The sequence below is a fragment of the Serinus canaria genome, chromosome 2 (genome assembly GCF_022539315.1).
Source record: "Serinus canaria isolate serCan28SL12 chromosome 2, serCan2020, whole genome shotgun sequence".
Lineage (NCBI taxonomy): Eukaryota > Metazoa > Chordata > Aves > Passeriformes > Fringillidae > Serinus > Serinus canaria.
This window is the reverse complement of record NC_066315.1, coordinates 16,064,515-16,083,558: the sequence shown is the minus strand read 5'-3', so window position 1 is coordinate 16,083,558 and position 19,044 is coordinate 16,064,515. Positions and strand designations below refer to the sequence as shown.

General features: G+C 36.2%; 1 protein-coding gene across 5 annotated transcripts in view; it reads right to left on the bottom strand.

Annotated features, from left to right (window-relative positions):
• Window positions 1-19,044, bottom strand: part of MPP7 (MAGUK p55 scaffold protein 7) — a 145,609-nt gene that overhangs the window by 111,043 nt on the left and 15,522 nt on the right. The window contains exon 3 of one of the 5 annotated variants that reach the window (XM_050970515.1): window positions 4,238-4,351. The exons of 3 other annotated variants lie outside the window; for them this stretch is intronic. The gene's annotated coding sequence lies outside the window, so the exon portion shown is untranslated. Of the gene's footprint in view, window positions 1-4,237; window positions 4,352-14,092; window positions 14,117-19,044 lie in introns of those variants that run through there. One more of the 5 variants, XM_050970516.1, reaches the window with a different exon arrangement.

The window sequence follows — 19,044 nt, the reverse complement described above, 5'->3', positions numbered from 1 at the left end:
ACAGCCTCTCCATTAATTACCTGCACAAATAGTTTTGTTCTGGCAGTGCTTCCTGACAGTCTGTTTGAAAAATGTAACTACCTACAGTAAATTACAAACCTTACTGACCCCCAAAATACTGAAAAAAATTGGCAATTTTTCTCTAAATGAGAGTTCAGCAAAACCTACTGCAATGAATCATCCAGCAACCTCAACACTCCCTAAAAACAATTAAAAATGTTTTGTACCAAGGGGCTCTGCAACTCCAATTTTAGAAATAGACTTCAGATTTTAATAGTATTATAATGCAGTTTGAGCCCACATTTACAAGTGTGGATGGGAAATCTGTAAAGTAAAACCATGATTAAGGACATCCAAAAGAAACTAGTAAATATCTAATTGACTTAAATAGTTTAGCCACATATCAGCCTCACCAATAATATTTACATCATAGTCCAGCAAAACATATATGCATCAATTCTCAGGCCTGTTAAACAGCCATATCCAAAAATCATCCCCACAATTACATAAATATTCAAATTATTACTTCAAACTCAGAAATACCTCCTCCAATGCCAGAATGTTATTTTTCAAACTCAAAATTTTGAATGTCTTTAGAGCCAAATAAGGTACAGATATTTTACAGTGCTTCCAAATTTTATTACAGAACTTTTGATCACTCCTTCTCTTTCAGAATAACTAATCTTCTGAACACTTCTCCTTTGTTCAGCATAATTTTCCATAATCCTCCTCTGTCAAAATGTGATGGTTTTTTAGAGGATGGGTAAAGAAAAGAGATGAATTAATAATTAAGCACGGGGTTTATTTTCAGAGAGCAGAATCAGAATAAACCCCACTTTCTTAGTTTGTGTTTTTATCCAAGAAAAAACCCCACTACAGTTATTTTCATTTTAATCAGTTTCTGACTGCTTTTTTCAATATGAAGCTTTAAAACTCAGTGAGCAATCTGGTTTAGCTCAATTTTGAAAAGCATTTTGATTTATTACATGGTAATTTATTAGTTGTATTTTGACCATAAGTAACAAAAAAATATTCCTTAAGTGTACATGAGCATTGTAAAAACAGCATTGCACATGGACAGACAGCTAATCAGATGAAGTCTGTGGTTGACTTACATCAGTTAACAAGCTTCTTCTCAATCATTTTTCTGTGATTTAAGTTTGTAGAAAAAAAGAAAGGTGAAGGTCAACAGCTAATCAATGACAAATTCCAGCACCTTTGCGCTGCTGGCACATCCAGCATACCAGATACTTCTTGCAGTCTTCTGTCTTCTCTGAAAGTTCCCTGTGACCACTCTTCATTCTTAAATTCTCCAATTCCTTCTAACTTCTAGATGCCACTGAAAAGCTCTCTTCTGACTGCATACCCTCCCCTTTTCCTTCTTGGCAAACTCTGGCAGGACCATAGCATCAAAGCCGCTGTGTGACTTGTCACCTAGCATATACTTCCTTCCATTTTTATTCTCTTCCTTTTCTTCATTTCCCTCTTTCCAGGAGAGAAGCTTCCCCCTCTCAGGCCCTGCTGTCTAAATTGTACGTTGCAGTTTCTTGCTTCACATCTATATCCATTTTACCTTTTCCCTTATGACACTGCTATGTACTCACTATTCTCAACATGAATCCAAGAACCTCCAGCAACAAACTTGGCCTTTACCCCCTCTATTTATAAATATTCCCATCTCCTGACATTTTACTTTTGCTTCCCTTACAGTCTTTAGTTTCTCCTGTCTCCACCTTCACTCCCACCCCACTGATCTTTTACACCACTGTTCACATGGGAAAATGTGAATGACTGCCACACCATTGCTTTCTAAACCCAGAGTCAGTTTCCAAATCTATTTCTAACCAGCAAATCCTTGCTTTACGACTCTCCAAATACCTCCTTTAAGGCTCTTCCCTTTCTTCTACAACATGGATTAGCAGAGTTCAAACAGGCAAGAAGCCTAAAGTGTGTGGCAGGTGTCAGCAGTTGCAGACAGCAACATCCACATAGGAAGGTCTGTTTGCCTACAGTTCTGTACCATCTCCAGGATGGAACCACCCTCAGAGCAGGACTTTCCTGTGTCTTCAGCTCCTTACATGCAACTGCAATACTCCAAAAATTTTGGAACCAATAGTATACCTAGCTTACAAAATTATACATTAGAATTCAAATGAGATATAGTTAAGAATACTTCTTTAAGTTTGATTTACTCTATAACTCAAGTCACTCTGCACACTTAAGTTATGTGGAAATTTAATTAGCACAAAAGATATCACCTGGAATTAATTCTAAGTTCTGTCTTGCCAACCTATATAGCCCAAGTAATACTCTCACAGTAATCAGAGTGTCTCTGAGGTTCAAGTCATATTTCCAAGACTTGAAACTGCTTAATTCAAATCTGAGATACTGCTGGATGAAGAGTCAGGTTTAAGTCACGGGGTAAACTGTATGTCAAGTTCACACTGCAGTGAAAACAAGCTCTCAGATTTCACTTCATTTGGCCAAAAAAACCATATTCAATCTTTATGAAGAAAATAATTTAAAATTATAAAAGGTCAATAAACACAAATGCTAACAGAACTAAACTTGGCAGTGCTACCTACATGAAGACTTTTTTTTTCTGGTTTTTTTTGTTTAACTCACAGCTTAATACATTGCTTTAAGTCTTAATGCATACCAGGAAAATACAGGATATGCAAAGAGTCCAAGTTAATGTTGCTGTTGGAAACTTAATGTTTGCGTTTCCTGGATTTTGGAATTTTAACTAGGTGAACAATGCTGCATTGATTCTATTTTGGCATTTGCTAGAAATACCAAAGTTGTATTTTTCTTTTTTTTTCCTTGTCTGAAACGGTATAAATCAGAGTTAAGCAATTTGATAGCGAACCTTTGGCATTTTTTGTTATCCATTGGTCCTCTTCAGCTTACATATCTTGAAGTTTACTGGGAAATGAAAAAGATGCTAAATGAAGCAGTAAGCATACCCGCGCCAGCAAGTGTAGATAAATTAAAGTGCATAAACATCTTTTAAAAATGTAATGCTTTGCAAAATCAAATATTCTGAATACAGAAGTTTTGATTATGCAACGCATAACTATTCTACAGTAAAATGTTTCCTTGAGCTGCCATTGAAAATTCCCTAATAGCACTGAAGAAGTTAATACAGGACTGTGCACTATCCCCACACATGTCATATACTCCTTTATACTTCTTTCACAATATGTAACCAGAGGTTAATCTTCCCTGTGAACTGAAAAGCTAAAAATACCTAGAAGTCAAAAAAAAACCCAGAGAAAGGGCAGCTAACTGAGTTCAGCTAAGTGAAGCTACTTAGGTACAAAAGTTGTAGTCACTTCAAAGCACTGATCTATTTCAGTCAATATCAATGTGTGTTCCTTGCATTAGTATCCTTGAGATGGTAAGATATAGAACAGAACATGGGCTAGGGCTCATCTGGCTTTCTTGGCTCCTATTTTGATAGATGATTTAAGGGTGCAACACTGATAGAGATGAATTAAATACATGTTTTAATCAACCTGCATTCTCAGAATTCAAAAATGGGGTTTTTGCTTGGATTGGGGTTTTTTTAAATTGCTACAGTAAGAAATGTGTCTCCAGTGCTACCTTTTCAAGTCAGGCTCCTACCCTTGAAAATGATGTTGTATAAAAGACCCTATCAAATTTAAGTATCTACAAAACCATCTAATTTCTCGAATTCCAACACTGAAGAGGCAATGAAAGGAGAGTGATTGAATAAACAAACAGTGAAGAGGCCTCCTCTCTCTCCTACTGCTCTCCTGATGGATGGGAGAGGAGGAAAGAACTCACATTATATACATCAACAGTAAAAAGTTTTAAATTTTTTTTAAACTTCTTTCTAGACTTAGGATGATTTACAGGGCTTTGTACAAAATGACCATCAACGACTACATTGCCCTCAACGGCTGTGAAAAGCATGGGTGGAGCTTAATGAAGGGACATATTGGATTTGCAATTTAAGAATACATTAAATATTGCTTTCATTCCAGCATGACCACATCAACAAGAGAGGACATCATCTGCTGCCTATGGGGGTACAAAGCCAGATGGCAGAAACACAGACACTGCACTCAGAGCAAAATCCAAATTGGCATCAAAACCAATTTTTACAATGACTTTCAAGATACCAGAAAAACATTTCTACAGGTAAGTATTCAAAATGAGGTATTTTTTAAATGTGATAAATTGAAAACATTCCCAGAAACTTGCAACTTACAGTGCTCTAAGCCAGGAGAGGGAGCTCCTGCACTTTTCAAGTAAGTCTGGGCGAACTTCATCTTCTCATTGGAAATAACAAAGCAGTTCTCCTCATCGCATACCATGCACAGGTCTGCAATTGATTAATTAAGAAGAAGAATCTAATATGAAACTTTAGGACATATAATGCTCTAACTATATGTGATTGATATTGTTTTTAAAAAAATCGTTACCATTAGTTTTATTTCCCCTCAGAAAAGTTATAATTTTCACATTACATACACAACGTTACTGAAATAACTGCCTGCAAACTGTTTAAGTAGTGAAATTACATGATCAATAAACAATAACAGAATGGGTACAAAACCCCACTGAATTTCCTAACAGCAAAGGGCGTTCTTCCTATTTCTAAGCTGAATAAGCTAAAATTACAAGAAATGAGGGACAGAATTTTGGTAATTTTAAGGAAGTTCGGAAACTGGAGAAATGCCAACTAAAACAAATTTTTGCAATTTATTACTGCAGAATATTTTCACAGTTGCATTTTATCAATCCATCTTTTTATGAAGGCAGTGTTTTATAAAATAATTCATTCTAGAACAGCTATTAATAAAGTGCTTATTTTTCTCCTTTTCTAATCAGAATAAATGAAAAAATATTTCACAGATTTTGTGGTCTGTATCCAAACTATAAAGGCAGTATCTACTCAAAGTAAGAGCAGACAACCAAAAAGTCAGAGGGGACAAAACACAAGTTTTCATAGTGTGCTCCATCAGAACACATTCATTATATCACAATCATCACTGTGATACCACTAACATTTTCTAAGTTGAGGGAATATTCATGGAATAAAATTGATTAGGTATTTAAAAGTTATCACTATGGCAAATTTCTAAATTACTTCTCTTCAAACTACACATACACAGTGAAATGCCTGGTTTACAATTGAACTATCATGCTTTAATCCTGGAGATAACTTTCCTTTTCTTGTTTTTGTTCAGTTACAATGTCCAAGACTGAGCTAATAATTATTTTTATTTCTAAGCCTCGTAAAGAATGTCCAATAAATTTTTACCCATTGAAATAAGTCAATCTGTGAAAACTCCTCACTAGAAAGCACACGCTAGTTTGAAGAGGAAAAATATCAAAAATGTAAGACATAATTTGGTGTATAGAGGAAATCACATATTTGCCTCTCTCAATGGTTTAAGTTCCAGGTAAACACTTGTTTCCCAATTTACATACTCTTCTTCCATTTTCATCAAAATTCTCAGCTTCCAGGTTCCCTAACCAATGCTTTGATATATATCAGCTTTGGTATATGGTTCTATTTTCTATATGGTAAAAGTGACAATATTCTGTATTTCTTTTCAAAGGAAATGAAGCTTCCTCTTCATAATTTCTTCCGTTCCTTACTGATGACTCTATTAGCATTTCCCACACAGCTCTCAGCTTAATCAGAAATATAAAACCTAACATCATCATATTCTAGCAACCAATTAGCCATCTGGTCTATGTAACTTCTCATTTGACAACCATAATATTCTTGAACTAATGCTCTGTGCTTGAAAACAAAATTGATTGACAGCAAAATCTACTCATCAGTGAAATCTGGCTTCATGATAGAGAAAAATGATGCTCAAAATTTTCCCTTTGCATCTTCTGTGACCTTCAACTAGGGTGGTGAAGGAGGAAAGAAAGGAAAGTCATAAAGATCAAAAGAAGAGCAAAAGCAGCAGTAATATTTGCTGCCAAATTTCACATCACTGTCAGCTTTTACAGTATAGCAATATAATTATGTAGTATAAATTTCATGCAGTTTCATAACTACTCTTCTCTCACTCATCGGTAGGCTTCAGATTTGTGGAAAATATTAGAGTATAACTGTTTTTCATGGTACATTATTTGCCAAAGTATCACTGTCACAGCTCATTTCAGCTATGGCAGTACGATTAAAGAATACTAAGGGGGCTTTAACATGTAACTTAATTTTCACAAATAGTGTAATTGTTACTCATAACATTATAAACTGCTTAAACAGACATTAGGTCCTGGAAGTTAATTCCCTAGAAATTACTAAGTGGGTACCAGAAGATATTTCATCATTATGTAGCCCATCAGTCTGAAACAAAAAAAAAAAAAAATTCCACCTTTCAACTGAAAGGAATATAGCCAGCAACAGCCACAGGGAGTGGCAAGGAAATGGAAGTGCAGAAGCACGTAAGCTCTCTGGAAGAGTTTTTCAGTGTGGCCTAAATTCTTGAATCCAACAGCCCAATGGAAGAAACAACTGAACACAGAGAACAATAACACCCATCCAGCTGTCTTTATTGTTAGGCAAATGGACCAAAACTTTAGAGATTCAAATAAATTTTTCAAAAGGAAATTTCTCCTCATTTAAATGTCAAGCACACATTAAGGGAAGAAAGAAAAAGTTGTTTCTTAAAAATAACTCTGTTTTAAATATGTTGTTATGCAGCACATTTGTGAAGCCCCAGCTGTGCTTCTCCATGGTCAGCTCCACTGGTCACCAAAGTCTCCTCTGCAATTCTTGCCTCTGCCCTGCCCCTACCTAGCTGAGACGTAAGGTGGCAGAGAGTAGAAAGAAAACTCTTTTCACACTGCTGTCTAGTGTGAAAACAAGTAGAAATGAGAGACTCATAACTTCACAGCTTGTAGATACAAATGCAGCTTACTAAATAACTTTTTTTCCTAAGTACCACATCACACTATTTCAAGCAGAGAGTGTAAACAGAAACAAACAGATTAATGATAATAACCAAATTTAAAACAAACAAGCCCCACCCCAGGAGTTAATCACACAAAATATATAAGTAAGTACATGTAAATAATGAAACAGAGCATTTTTGAAGATCAGTAGAGTATCTTTCATATTGTCATAAAAGAAGATGAGTAAGAGTTGCTAATCTCCTTCCTCTTCTGGCCACTCACAAAACCCCTTCATGACCTTATGAACTACTTTTTATTACTGAAAAAATAATCAGAACTAGAACCTCTAGCTTAGAAAGCAATGGCAAAATCAGAACATTGATAGGTGATTTTAAAAAAATCTCTTTTGTTCTGCTATCTTGAACAATACAGAATAACTACAGTGGGCATGCCCAGTCTCTAACCTCCCCACAGTCACAGGGAAGAGGAAGGAACAACGGGGTTTGCAGAATATCTGCCTCACTGAACACCCTGTGACAACACTATTAGTTCTAATACCAAAGCCATCAGATCAATAGTACATCAGAGATCAGTTACTAATAATGTCACAGGTGCTTGTGGAACAGTTACTGATGTGCAAATGCATAAGTATTTGAAAAATAAATTACTGCTGTATGAAGGGGAACTTAAAAAAAAGGGGACAGGGAAGTGCCTATAAAAATAACAAAGCCTCTAGCTGTAGATAACTCTGAATAAAAAAATACCCAACTAGGCACTCAGTAAGTTCTTCATAACCTGGAAAAGCATGGAAACGTGCTGTTCTACACTGGATACAGATGCAGACTGGTTGAGTTTGAGCTAGCCACCTTAGCTACCACTCTTCTCTCTGCTTTTTGGGACCTACCTAATTTTACAACCCACCAGTATCAGCTGGTCAGTTCAATTCCTGAAGCCAGAGGCCAGTAGCGAGCAGCCCAACCACCACCTCCTATAGCACAGACACCAGAAAGCAGCCACCCAGCTGTACACAACCAGCCACCTCTTGGGAGTAGCTCAGCAGGACGGTCTGCAATGTTTCTTATCTTTCAGCCCCAAATAAACCCACCCTTGCTTGTGGGTTTAAGGCAATCTGCCAAATAGTCTTTATGTGTGCAAAGGGGAGGATAAGGGTATGAGGCTAATGGGGGAAAAAAGTTGCCCTGGAAGTGACTGAGGGGTAAAAGAATCCCTGAAAACAAAGTGCAAGCAAGTATGACCAAAGAATTTGCTATCAGCGCTACTTCCAAACCTTGATGAAGACACTTGCATAAAAGCTAGCTTGGAAGTGGAAGGTGTCTCCTCCTATGAAAATCTAACAAGTATACCTTGAAACAACCTAGGCCCTGTGTTAACATGGAGGTATCTTGCATCTAAGCCCCTATTTTACAGCTGTAAGCAGTAATTCTCTGTCTTCACACTGCCCAAAATACAGCCCATCTCACTCATTATATGGACAATCCATGCTCACTGAGTACTAGACTTGTCTTTACTGTCTTGTGTACTGGCCTAATTTGCTGCAAACCAGCCACATGCAGCTCTGAAGAGAGGATGACCTTTTGCTGCTTCTGCACTTGCACATTACTTGCTCAATATACTAAAAGATATTGAAATGTTAGAAGTTAATTCTCACTTTAAAAAAAATCTGAAGATAAGTGTATTTCAAAAAGAAACCTGTTATTTTAAGTACACAATCATGGCCCAAAGTGACAAAATTAAGAACCTATAAATATATTAATCCAATAGAATTGTCTAAATTTCAAAGTCTAAAAATATATTAAAATAGGTTCCAAGGGACAGAGCTTTCTGAAATATTACCCTGGATAGTATCACAGCCTTTTTACATATGCAGAGAATATTTCCTTGATTTCAAATTACTCAACTGGTTCAAAGCAATAGCTAGCCTAAAATCCAGTGACCAAGTAGAACTTCAACACAAGAATAGTTGTTTTTATTTTCCTGTATACAAATAAAAAACTGAGCATGACAGGAAGATCTGCTCATTCTACTTTCTACGAAAGATGGCAAATTTGATGTATTCCACTAAATTATCATGGTGGCTAGTATTTAATTTTTTTCATGAAGCCATATTCATATTTACTAATAAGTGTTGTCATATGAATGCACATCTGAATTTTAATTGAAATATAAAATTATTTATTACATTCTTTATGTTTGCAATTCAAAAATTACTTACTGGCTACTTCCACTGAAATTAGGAGCAAAAATATTACTATGTTAAAAAATTTAAAGTTTGCTTTTGTTCTTATCAGTAAAAGTTAAAAAAATAAGAAAATCATGTTACGCTATCCAACTGCTTATATTAAAATGGACGGAAGTACATTGTATATCTTTGTAAGGAAAAAGTGTCATTAACTAAAAGAAATGAATGTCTTAAGAAAAGGTGAAGATGTTTCAAGGCAAATATGAATCTAGAAATTTATTTTCATGTAAATGCTAACAAATTGTTGTAAAAACTGGTTATTACAAAACACTTTGTCTTATACAATTTCTCTGTACTATGGTTTTACAGTTTTCATACATTTCCAAAATATGCAAGAGAGCATCATTATACTTAATCCCCAGATTCAAAGAGAAGGCACAGATGGCCTTAGGTCAGGAGCCCTGATTAATCTGTAGTGCCCTTTTTGAGATGATCTAACATTTAAGGGCAGTTTAATGAACACCTCTATGTGCAACACCACAGTTATGATGAACTTAAGCCTCTGTGGAACAGACAGAGAGGATATCTGGAAGCCAGCTTGCAGACACACACTGGAAACTCAAGCTCAAGTGTATCTATTTAGCAACATCTCTTGAAAAATTTTAATTACCTAGAAACACTAATTAAAATGTGATTAAACTCATTAGAACACCCTAGCTGCAGAGGCAGGAGCACAATGTAGTTCTCCATTCCAGTTTCCAATGCCATAATGATTGCTGACCTTCCCTTTCCCACAGCCTTTCACCATAGCTGCAATTACCTAGCCTTACTGTAGTCTCACAACTCTGACAATAACTGAGATTGAGGCATCTGTTCAAAGAGCATCTTGTATCACATAGGACCAACAAAACATTTATACAAAATGAACTCAATGAAGTTGTAAGTGCAAATCTCAGACCTGCTTCATTTTAGAGTACCTGACAATTATTCTTCTGATATTCTTCCAGATTTGGTTGTGAAAAAAGGTTCCCCTAATTAAGAAATCAGTCTTAACATAAAATCCGCATATATTATCATGGCAAGCAATCAACAGCTCCATGGCTCAGGAGCTGAACTAACTGGGACTTTCTGAAACCCTGCACAAACCTTGTGGCTGGTGCTCAGTAAGCAGCAGCAATCATTTACCACCACATACAGACACAGCAGCAAGAGGGCACAAGACATGGACCACACAAAAACTGGCACTACCGGCTCTGCTGCATATCCTTAAGGGCCTTCTCAGCTCATACATTTTTGGCAGGCCATGGATGCAAAACCAGCTCAGCAGAATACATGAAACACAATATTATCTGAAACATAAAAAGACAAAATTTCCCTGGCCCACTCCTAAACAATACACAGAGATGCCAAAACTTTAGTATAAGTCTTTCAGTCTCCACAGCTCTCCTTGCACTAGAAAGGACAATCTTTCCAAACGGAATGAAAAAATGCAATTTTTTTCTTGTATTTCCAGGAGAAAAGACATATATCAACCTAACACCAGAGAAAGAGGGAGATCTGTATCAATGTTTGTTTAGGCACAATAAACTATGCTACCTTTCTTGTTCTCCTCACTTTCAAGAAACCACAAGTCTCCTTTAAAATACCAGCTCAGAAAAAAACTAGTCATGGACAATCAGCAGAAAGAATGTCACATGTAAAGTCATGAAAGGACCAAAAAAAAAAAAAAAAAAAAACAAGGTGAAACTTGCTCCTATTAATCTGCAGGAGGTGCTGGGCAGCTGCCAAGTTAGTTAATTCAAATACACAAACAAGTTAATGATGACCTGAGGGAGCAACACTAGATTTACACATTGAAAAACACTGTGCAGGAAAATATTAAGAAACTGAATGTACTCTATATGCTATTATTTCAAAAGCTCTTTAATTCACCAGATGGAACTATGTACCAAACAGAGAAGCAGAGGCTCCCCAAGGAATCCTATCACAGTCCCCATTCCCATCACAGGATTGGAATTTGCAACAGAAACTTCAAAGAAGTAGAACTAAGAAGTCCCCTGGTTATAAGTGCTGTTGGAATATCCTATCATGCACCTTCTAGGGATCAAAATGTCTTGTGTTCAGCAAGTTCACATGACCTAAACAAGAAATGCTTAATTTTTTTAATTATCAGAGTGTAATAGAGAGATAAAAATATGATCTGTTCTGAGTTTCCATTCAAGCTATAGTTTCTATATTTTAATACCAACAGTGGAAGCCTGAATTCTTGAAACAGGAAGAAAACATACTTGTTCACTCCTGGGTTCAAAGAGGTACATGAAAGCACTTTGTTTTCCAGTCAATTGCTGATATTAAGTAAAAAACTATTGTCAGACTCTCTGAGTAGAGTGAAATTATTCACATTCCTCAATGCTTTCAGAGTTAACTGCGGGAGAAATAAAAGGCATCACTTCTAGTTTCACAAGTAGACAAATCCATTTACATCCTTACATAAACATGGGACAGAAACATCTATACATCTACTGACAAACTACTCCTAAAATATTTGTATCATGTTCTGTTAAAGTAATTCTATATTACATTTTTCTGTTTTAATTAATTCTCTAAAAACATCACCAAAAAGAACAAATATTTTGACACTTTGCTGCCCCCCGCACCCCCCCCAAAAAGGTAACACTTCCCAGTTAACAGAAATATCTGGTATGAACAGAATCAGTGTATGTCTTTTGTTCCTACACTCAACCACATTCATATGTTCCACTGCATTTTTATTTCATTTTGAAGATAGAGTAGAATGAAAACAGACTGATGGTTGTTTTATTACGAATCAAGTATCTCCCCACTAAGCCAATAACCCTTCTGCTGAATCAGGAAGTTCAGAATTCAGCTGCAATACAAGATTCCTACATTGCATTGAAGATGGGCTACTCGAAAAGAACTAGATCTTTCTGTCAACACAATATTTATATCACAGGACAATCTCAAGTACACTCAAAACCAAACATTTTACGTGTTGAACAATCACCCTTATAAAACAGATATAGACATTGAAAAGAAGTCTCCCTTTTTCCTTCTCACTGCTATGCCAGGCATTAATACACTCCTTTGCTCAGTTTGTCTGTAACACAAGCATATTCCAGTATTCTGAGGGCTATAACATTCCTTAGTACCTTAGAAGCAGCTGTCCCAATCTTCTGTATTTCAAGTAATTCAGACCTGAAAAAACAAACTAACTTTAGCAGTTGACAGAAGCACCATAAAATGTTCTTCTGAGATCCTAAAAAGGTACACCTAACCTAATGACCCCACCAGACTTCTCTCCACTTTCTAAATATTTTCATCTATGTCATTTTTAGTTGTGTAGAGAGACTCAGCTATCATTCAGAGGTCAAGTTCATTTGTCACCAATCAGTGGTGCTGTAACTGGCCTGTAGGAATTAAAATTTCTAAAACAATACTTAAAATATTATTTTAGTGACTGTAAGATACCCACACTGTCTCTTTAGGCACTCATTAGCCACCATCAAGCCTGAACTGCAGCTAATGTAACAACAATTACTAGTCTTGCCTGGGAATCACCTGTCTCGATTACCATCACATGGTGTGTACAGAAGAAAGGCTGAACAAAACCTTGTCACCCTCTTGTACACTCTACAGCTGTCTTTTCAGTCCTACCAGAACAAATTGGAACCAAGGGATAACAGACTTTTCCACTCCCTTCCACACGGAATGCTTGATCCTAATTGCTCTGTGACCACTTTGATGGGATACTTTATGGAAAAGGAAGTTTAGAAAAATAAAACACCTGGGAAAGTAACTGACTTGTATTTTAGCATAAAATTATCAATACCTAGCACTTATTTTCAGTCACTTAAGTTTCTACTAATCCAGAATACATCTGCAATCACTGCCACCACTACTCTGACTCTGTTTTGCTGCTTTTTGATCCACTTGTGAATAATGTGCACATAGATGGAAAGTCAGCTTTGTGTCCTCAATATGAAAGCAAGTCATTGATAGTCTGGTGACCCAAGCCTACAAATTCACATTCCCCCACTGCAAGCAAAGGCAAGACACCACCTTCCTGCTCAACTGCCAACTTTGAACAGGAGACACAAAAAGTAACTAAGGAAACACCCCAAACCACTCAATACTTAGCCACAGTGACAGTCCATGAAGTACAGAATTCTATCTTTAGGAGAGCCACACAGAGTATCTAATACACACTGAAGATGATGCAAGTAAAAATTATTTCCTCCCCCACCAACCAGCAGCACAGCATTCACCTAGGTCAGACTGACTCTGAACTATCACCACTAATACTGACAGATTTGTAAATCTTCTTGTTGAACCCATTTTTTTGTTTTGCCTTCTCACAATATGTTGTGAAAATAAGCTCTATAACTTATGTCAAATGTAAAGCATTTTTTTTGCATTGTGTTCAGTTCTCCAAATTCTCAAAATCATGAATAAATCATTTCCTATTAATTTCCTCCCAGTATTTATAATTATCTTTCATGTCCTCCTTCAAGCACCTCTGTTTCAAACCAAAATTAGTTTTTTTACTTGTTTTTTTTTTTCTTTTTAATAGAGAAGCAATTTCATTATGTTCCCCATTACCTCTCTTTTTTACTATAGTGGCTAAATATCCCAGAAGATTTAGAATTACATCAGTCCTAGAAAAGAGGCAAATGTTCAAGCATTTACAAAATTTTGGTGGGAAGTAATTTTGCCCAGGATTTTGGAAACAGGCTGTAGATTTTTTTTTATTTTTATTCTGTCTGTATAGAAACTCAGAAACATCACAACATTTCAGCAAATATGTAGGAGGCAGGGCCCAACCAGCCCATACACAATAACTGGGTCACAGAATTCAACACCCATCTTGTCATGAGACTTGCAGAGGGTGACAGAACAGGGACACACTCTCTACTTCTGATTACAAAATGCTGCATCTCTTTTGTCTTTCTTGATTAGGGAAAAACAATGAATCCACAGCCTCACCACTCTGCTGCAGAGTTATCCTGGTCTCTCAGTTTTTTTAAGCCGAGCATTTTCCTGTCACCCAAAGCTCAAAAGTGGACACTTTCTTCATAATGCAATTCCAAAACAAGCTTTCAAAGTAACCTATGTTAAAAGAAAACAGTTTTTAAAGCCTAAGATATGCATATAACACATTTTTCTGGGCTTATCCCAGACAAAAGTGAAACAAAACCATTTACAGCAAGATGAGAGATGGCATCACAGTGCCAAGTGCAGGAACTCCAAGCTACAAATGAAAGTGATCACAAGCAGAAAACCTGTGATGTGAATAACAACATACAGGTTCTAACAATAAGTCATTAGCTATGAAATAAACATATAAATCCCCAGAACTTTAGTATTATGTTTAAGCAGAGATGTCTGTTTTCCCTGACACATCTTTTGACTATGGCAAAGAAATGCAAGATCTTTACCTGTAGCTTGTGAACACTCTAGAATGCAACAGCCAAGATCATTTATTACAGAAAGCTGTCTCTCTAGAGTATTTTTATTCATGCCATAACAAAGAAATTGTTATTTTGAAACAAACCAAGTTCTGACACACATAAGATCTAACTTAAAACTCTAGAGCTACCATTTGACACCTTCTATAATGTTTCTCTAATGTTTCTATAATGCTTTTCCCAAATAGGAAAGCAGATTTCACTAAGTTCACATATTAAAACACAACTCTCCGTGACATAATGTCCTACAATTCAATACCTCCTTAAGCTAATCATTATAAGTTGCACATTACAATCACTTCTTAACTGAGCTAGAAATACATGCAATATTGACAAAAGTGCTAAGAAACACATTTAAGACAGCAAATTTCTAATGGGAAATGGAGAAAACCAAGAGATAAAGAATTCAGAATACTCATTAAAATGAAAAATGCCTTCTGCAATTACTCAATAGGAAGTTGAATAAGTCTTTTCACTGAAAATAGCAAATTGAATTTGCCTTCTTTTTTCTGAATTCTATTAATATACAGACATCGTGATACAAAATAAGTCTGCACATGCACTTGGATCCATTTTCATTCTGTTTTGAACTGGAATGTCATGTCTTTGCCAATTTATTAACAGAGACAGAAACAAGACTATTTCTGCCTTTCTCTAGATGCATCTTCTTTCATCTGTCCTACACAGTTATCTATGTTACATTTGTGACTAGTTCCTGTATAAATTGGCAGTAGTTTATACCCACTAAAAAAATTAGGAATCTGATACTTTTATATGACTGTAAAATATTCCTGTGTTTGGTTTTTGTTTTGTTTCTTGGGTGTTTCTAGTACAATCATGTCTTCACTTATTTTCTCTACACCTGATCAACCTGCCTACTTGAAAAACGCAAGTTAACTTCAATTTGGAAGTTGTTTGTATTGCTAAAGTATGTTCTATGTAAGAAAATACTCAGGCACTTAAGTCCTTAGCATCTGTAACTAAAACTGCAGCTTGTGACTTTATATCCCTATACAACAGATTTAGTTAGGAAGCACTGTGTATTTGGCCAACAGTTTCAAGAGGGCTCCTTCAGAATTTTACTTGTGATTAAGATCTAATTCAAGGCTAGCAAACTACACACCACACTGTAAAAAGCTAAGAGTTTTAACTGCAGCTATGAAACTAAGGAATGTCTGCAAGTTACAGTGCAGGGTTACTTGGAATCCAAAGCACCTGCATGCTGTGAGCAGTCAGAACACAACCAGCCAGCGCAGTGCCCTGACTGAAGGACTGCTGCACACACCAGAGGCAGAGATCTACCCCACTGCAGAAAACAATTCTCCACTAAGCTGGAGTCAGGCTGCCTTCTGATTTAGGATACTCTGTGAGAGAAAGTTTCAAGGAGTTCTCAGGAAGATTTGAAGCAGTCCTGAGGGCTGACTGGAGGTGGACCCCTATGTATCAGCAGATTACTGGAGACTTAATGACAAGCAGGACAGAAGCAGACAAGGAAAGGACTTTTGAAGCGAGGTCTGGTACCCTGTATAGAACTCACCTAGAAATTCTGCAGAATTAAAAAAAAAAAAAAAAATTACAAGATACAGTAACAGCCTTGAAAATTCTTTGCAGCAGAATTGTTTCAGAGAGCAGCATGATCAGATCCTGTGTATTACAAAAACACTGAATACACTACAGCAATTGACAAAAGAGATTATGCCGTATTACTCCACAAGAAAGAATATATCCTAAAGATAGTACTACAGGATTTGAAATGACTAAGACTTAAATATAGCCTTGACATAATGCTGAATTTGTAAAATATTTTCCTGTTTATGAGCTCAAGTGAGTGACAGAACAATGGTATCATTCACAGAAAATCATTATAGGACATAAAAGGAATTTTAGAAATGGTAATGACATTATGTTATGAATAGTATTATTCAAGAAAGCAATCTTTTTAAAATTACAAGTTAAGTTTTTCCAATAATTTACTTGAAAACCAGAAAAAATACTAACAAAATACTTTCCAGTCCAATTTTAACACAATTTTTAAAAATTTCGTAGTATATATTCAGGCATTGAAAGCAAAAAAAATTTACGTTTTTGTAAATGACACAATTGCAGTTTTAACTAGTGACACTATGTCAGAATCATTAAGATTAAAGTGGCGATGTATCAAATCCAGTCTTGAAGAAATGATTGTGCAATCTGCATCCCAAATGCATAAAAAGGTGAAACTGCTAGTGATGATCCAGGCAAACAACCCACAAATAATTTAGCCTTTCTAAACTAAACCTAGGTTTGTGCACAAAAATATAATTATTCATATTATGATTACTAATACTGATTTTTAGCTTTTTATTGAGCTTCACAACATCATAAATAAAAAACAAGGGGTCTTACTTCCCTCTAACAAACTCATTACCTTATTTTTTCTGTACCCCAACAGATCAACTACTGCAAAGCTTTCATCTCCTATTGTCACCAGTGAGTGAGCAACTGAAAAAATAGGAAGAGGAAGCCCTTCCATTAAAATAATCTTAAAATAGTATCTGCCCAAAAATATCCATTTCAATTTAAAAAAAATCCTAGCGCGTGTTGCCTTCAAGTAATGATTTATTGAGGAGGATGCCTCTGTAGCTTCTAAGTTAGGACTGACATTTGAACAAGACACACCCAGACACAAGTATATCAAACTGAAGTAAGCCTGGTTTTCCAAGAAGACAAGAAAGGTACTTCTATCATCACACAAAATCTGGAAGACAGGTTTTTTCCTATTCCATTAATTCCACTGAAAGCAATGCACATTCACAAGAACTTCTAAAACAATATTCTTCAACTAAAATCATTAGTTCTCCTGCTCCTTTTCTGATAGTTTTTTTTTCAGTGCTTTTCATTACGGATATTAGGAGATGAAAGTATTGAACTGTCATACCAAGGAGCACAACCAGCTCTTCCCAGACACTTACTCCACAATTAGTCTTTTGGAGAATCTAACATGTTTATCACATTTCTCAGTGCAAGGTAGACATTGCCCAACTTCTTTAAGATCCCATTGGATCTCCTGGTCCTTGACAATCAGCTACTCCATCCAAGGAGCCACACACTGTTCATTCTGAGCAGCAACAGAGAGGATTCTCTTCCCCAGTCATCTCCTTGCTGATATCTTAATAAAGGTACTATAATCTTCTTGCCCCCACTTCTTTCTTCCCACTAGAAACAAAACAATGCTTAGATCACCATGATCTGTTATCTACCACTCTTAAGAGAAATTCAGTTATAGAGTCCAGAATAGATGCTTTTTGCAATATAGTCTTCAGTCTTAAAGAAAACATTATTTTGAGACAGTGTCCTGAAAGACAGCTATGGTATTAGAAAAACAACTGTGCATCAATAGCATTACCATTCTTTATCCATAGCAGTAATATCCACAGTGCAGGTGCTCACTGCTTTTAGTAATTTCAGTGCAACCCAAAAGCAGAACTGAACCCAGAAAACTCAGCAATGTTCACCGGTTGAAGCAGAAAGAAATCTCTGTTTTACCTTTCTGCTCCAGCCAGAACAAATGCTTGTTGGCTGCACAATGCAAGCCTGAGCCTAATGTTCATACTTACATCTGCTATTCCTCAGCTGTCAGACTGAAGAGGAACACCAATAAGCTACACAACTCGGCTAAAGCTGATTTAAATGCAAATGAGAATCAGACAACATGCAGAGGAATAACAAGCTTCTGAAAAAAACCACTTATCTCAAAAACAAAAATGATGTTCCAGAATGTTTCTCTTTATCCCTTAAAAGAAATTGAACTGAATAACAGCAAATACCAGCTCATGAAAGAAGATTTAAGTAAAGAGGTGTGTGCTAACACTGTAATACTGCTTTCTGACTTCTAAATAAAACTGAAGTAGAACACCACCACTTGAAATATTTAATAAGGCAGGAAATCTAAATCTCATATCCAATTTTCTTTCACCAAAACCTCTTTATCCTCAACATTACAGTAACTTCATTTATTCTTAATATTAACAGGTGCTGTTTTAATTCAGTGCCAGAGTCAGGACAGGACATAAGCATAATATTACATTTGGAAACATGAGTGAAATTTGGCAGAAGCTGCCGTGTTGAGGTATCTCAGACACTGCACATGTGCTCCTTGCTGTGAACTGTGCCAGCTATGAAAACTAAACCACTTTAAGGCAAGACGTCTTGCAAATCAGATGTATGGGCTGCCCTTTCTTCATATTCCACACAATACAAGACACAAAAACCAATCCCATAATGGCTGTCTGGGCACACATTGTTCCCTTCTGCTTTACAGCCATCCCCAAAAGTGTGCAATCATACCAAGATTTTTTAATGAATTCTGCTTCATAGCATCCAGGAATTGTATTTTTAAAGAAGTCACTCATGCATGAAGGAAACCATTGTCTCACACTGAGAAAACACAGAAGATTTAGCAGGTTGGAGCTAAAAATCAGCAGTTAGCAT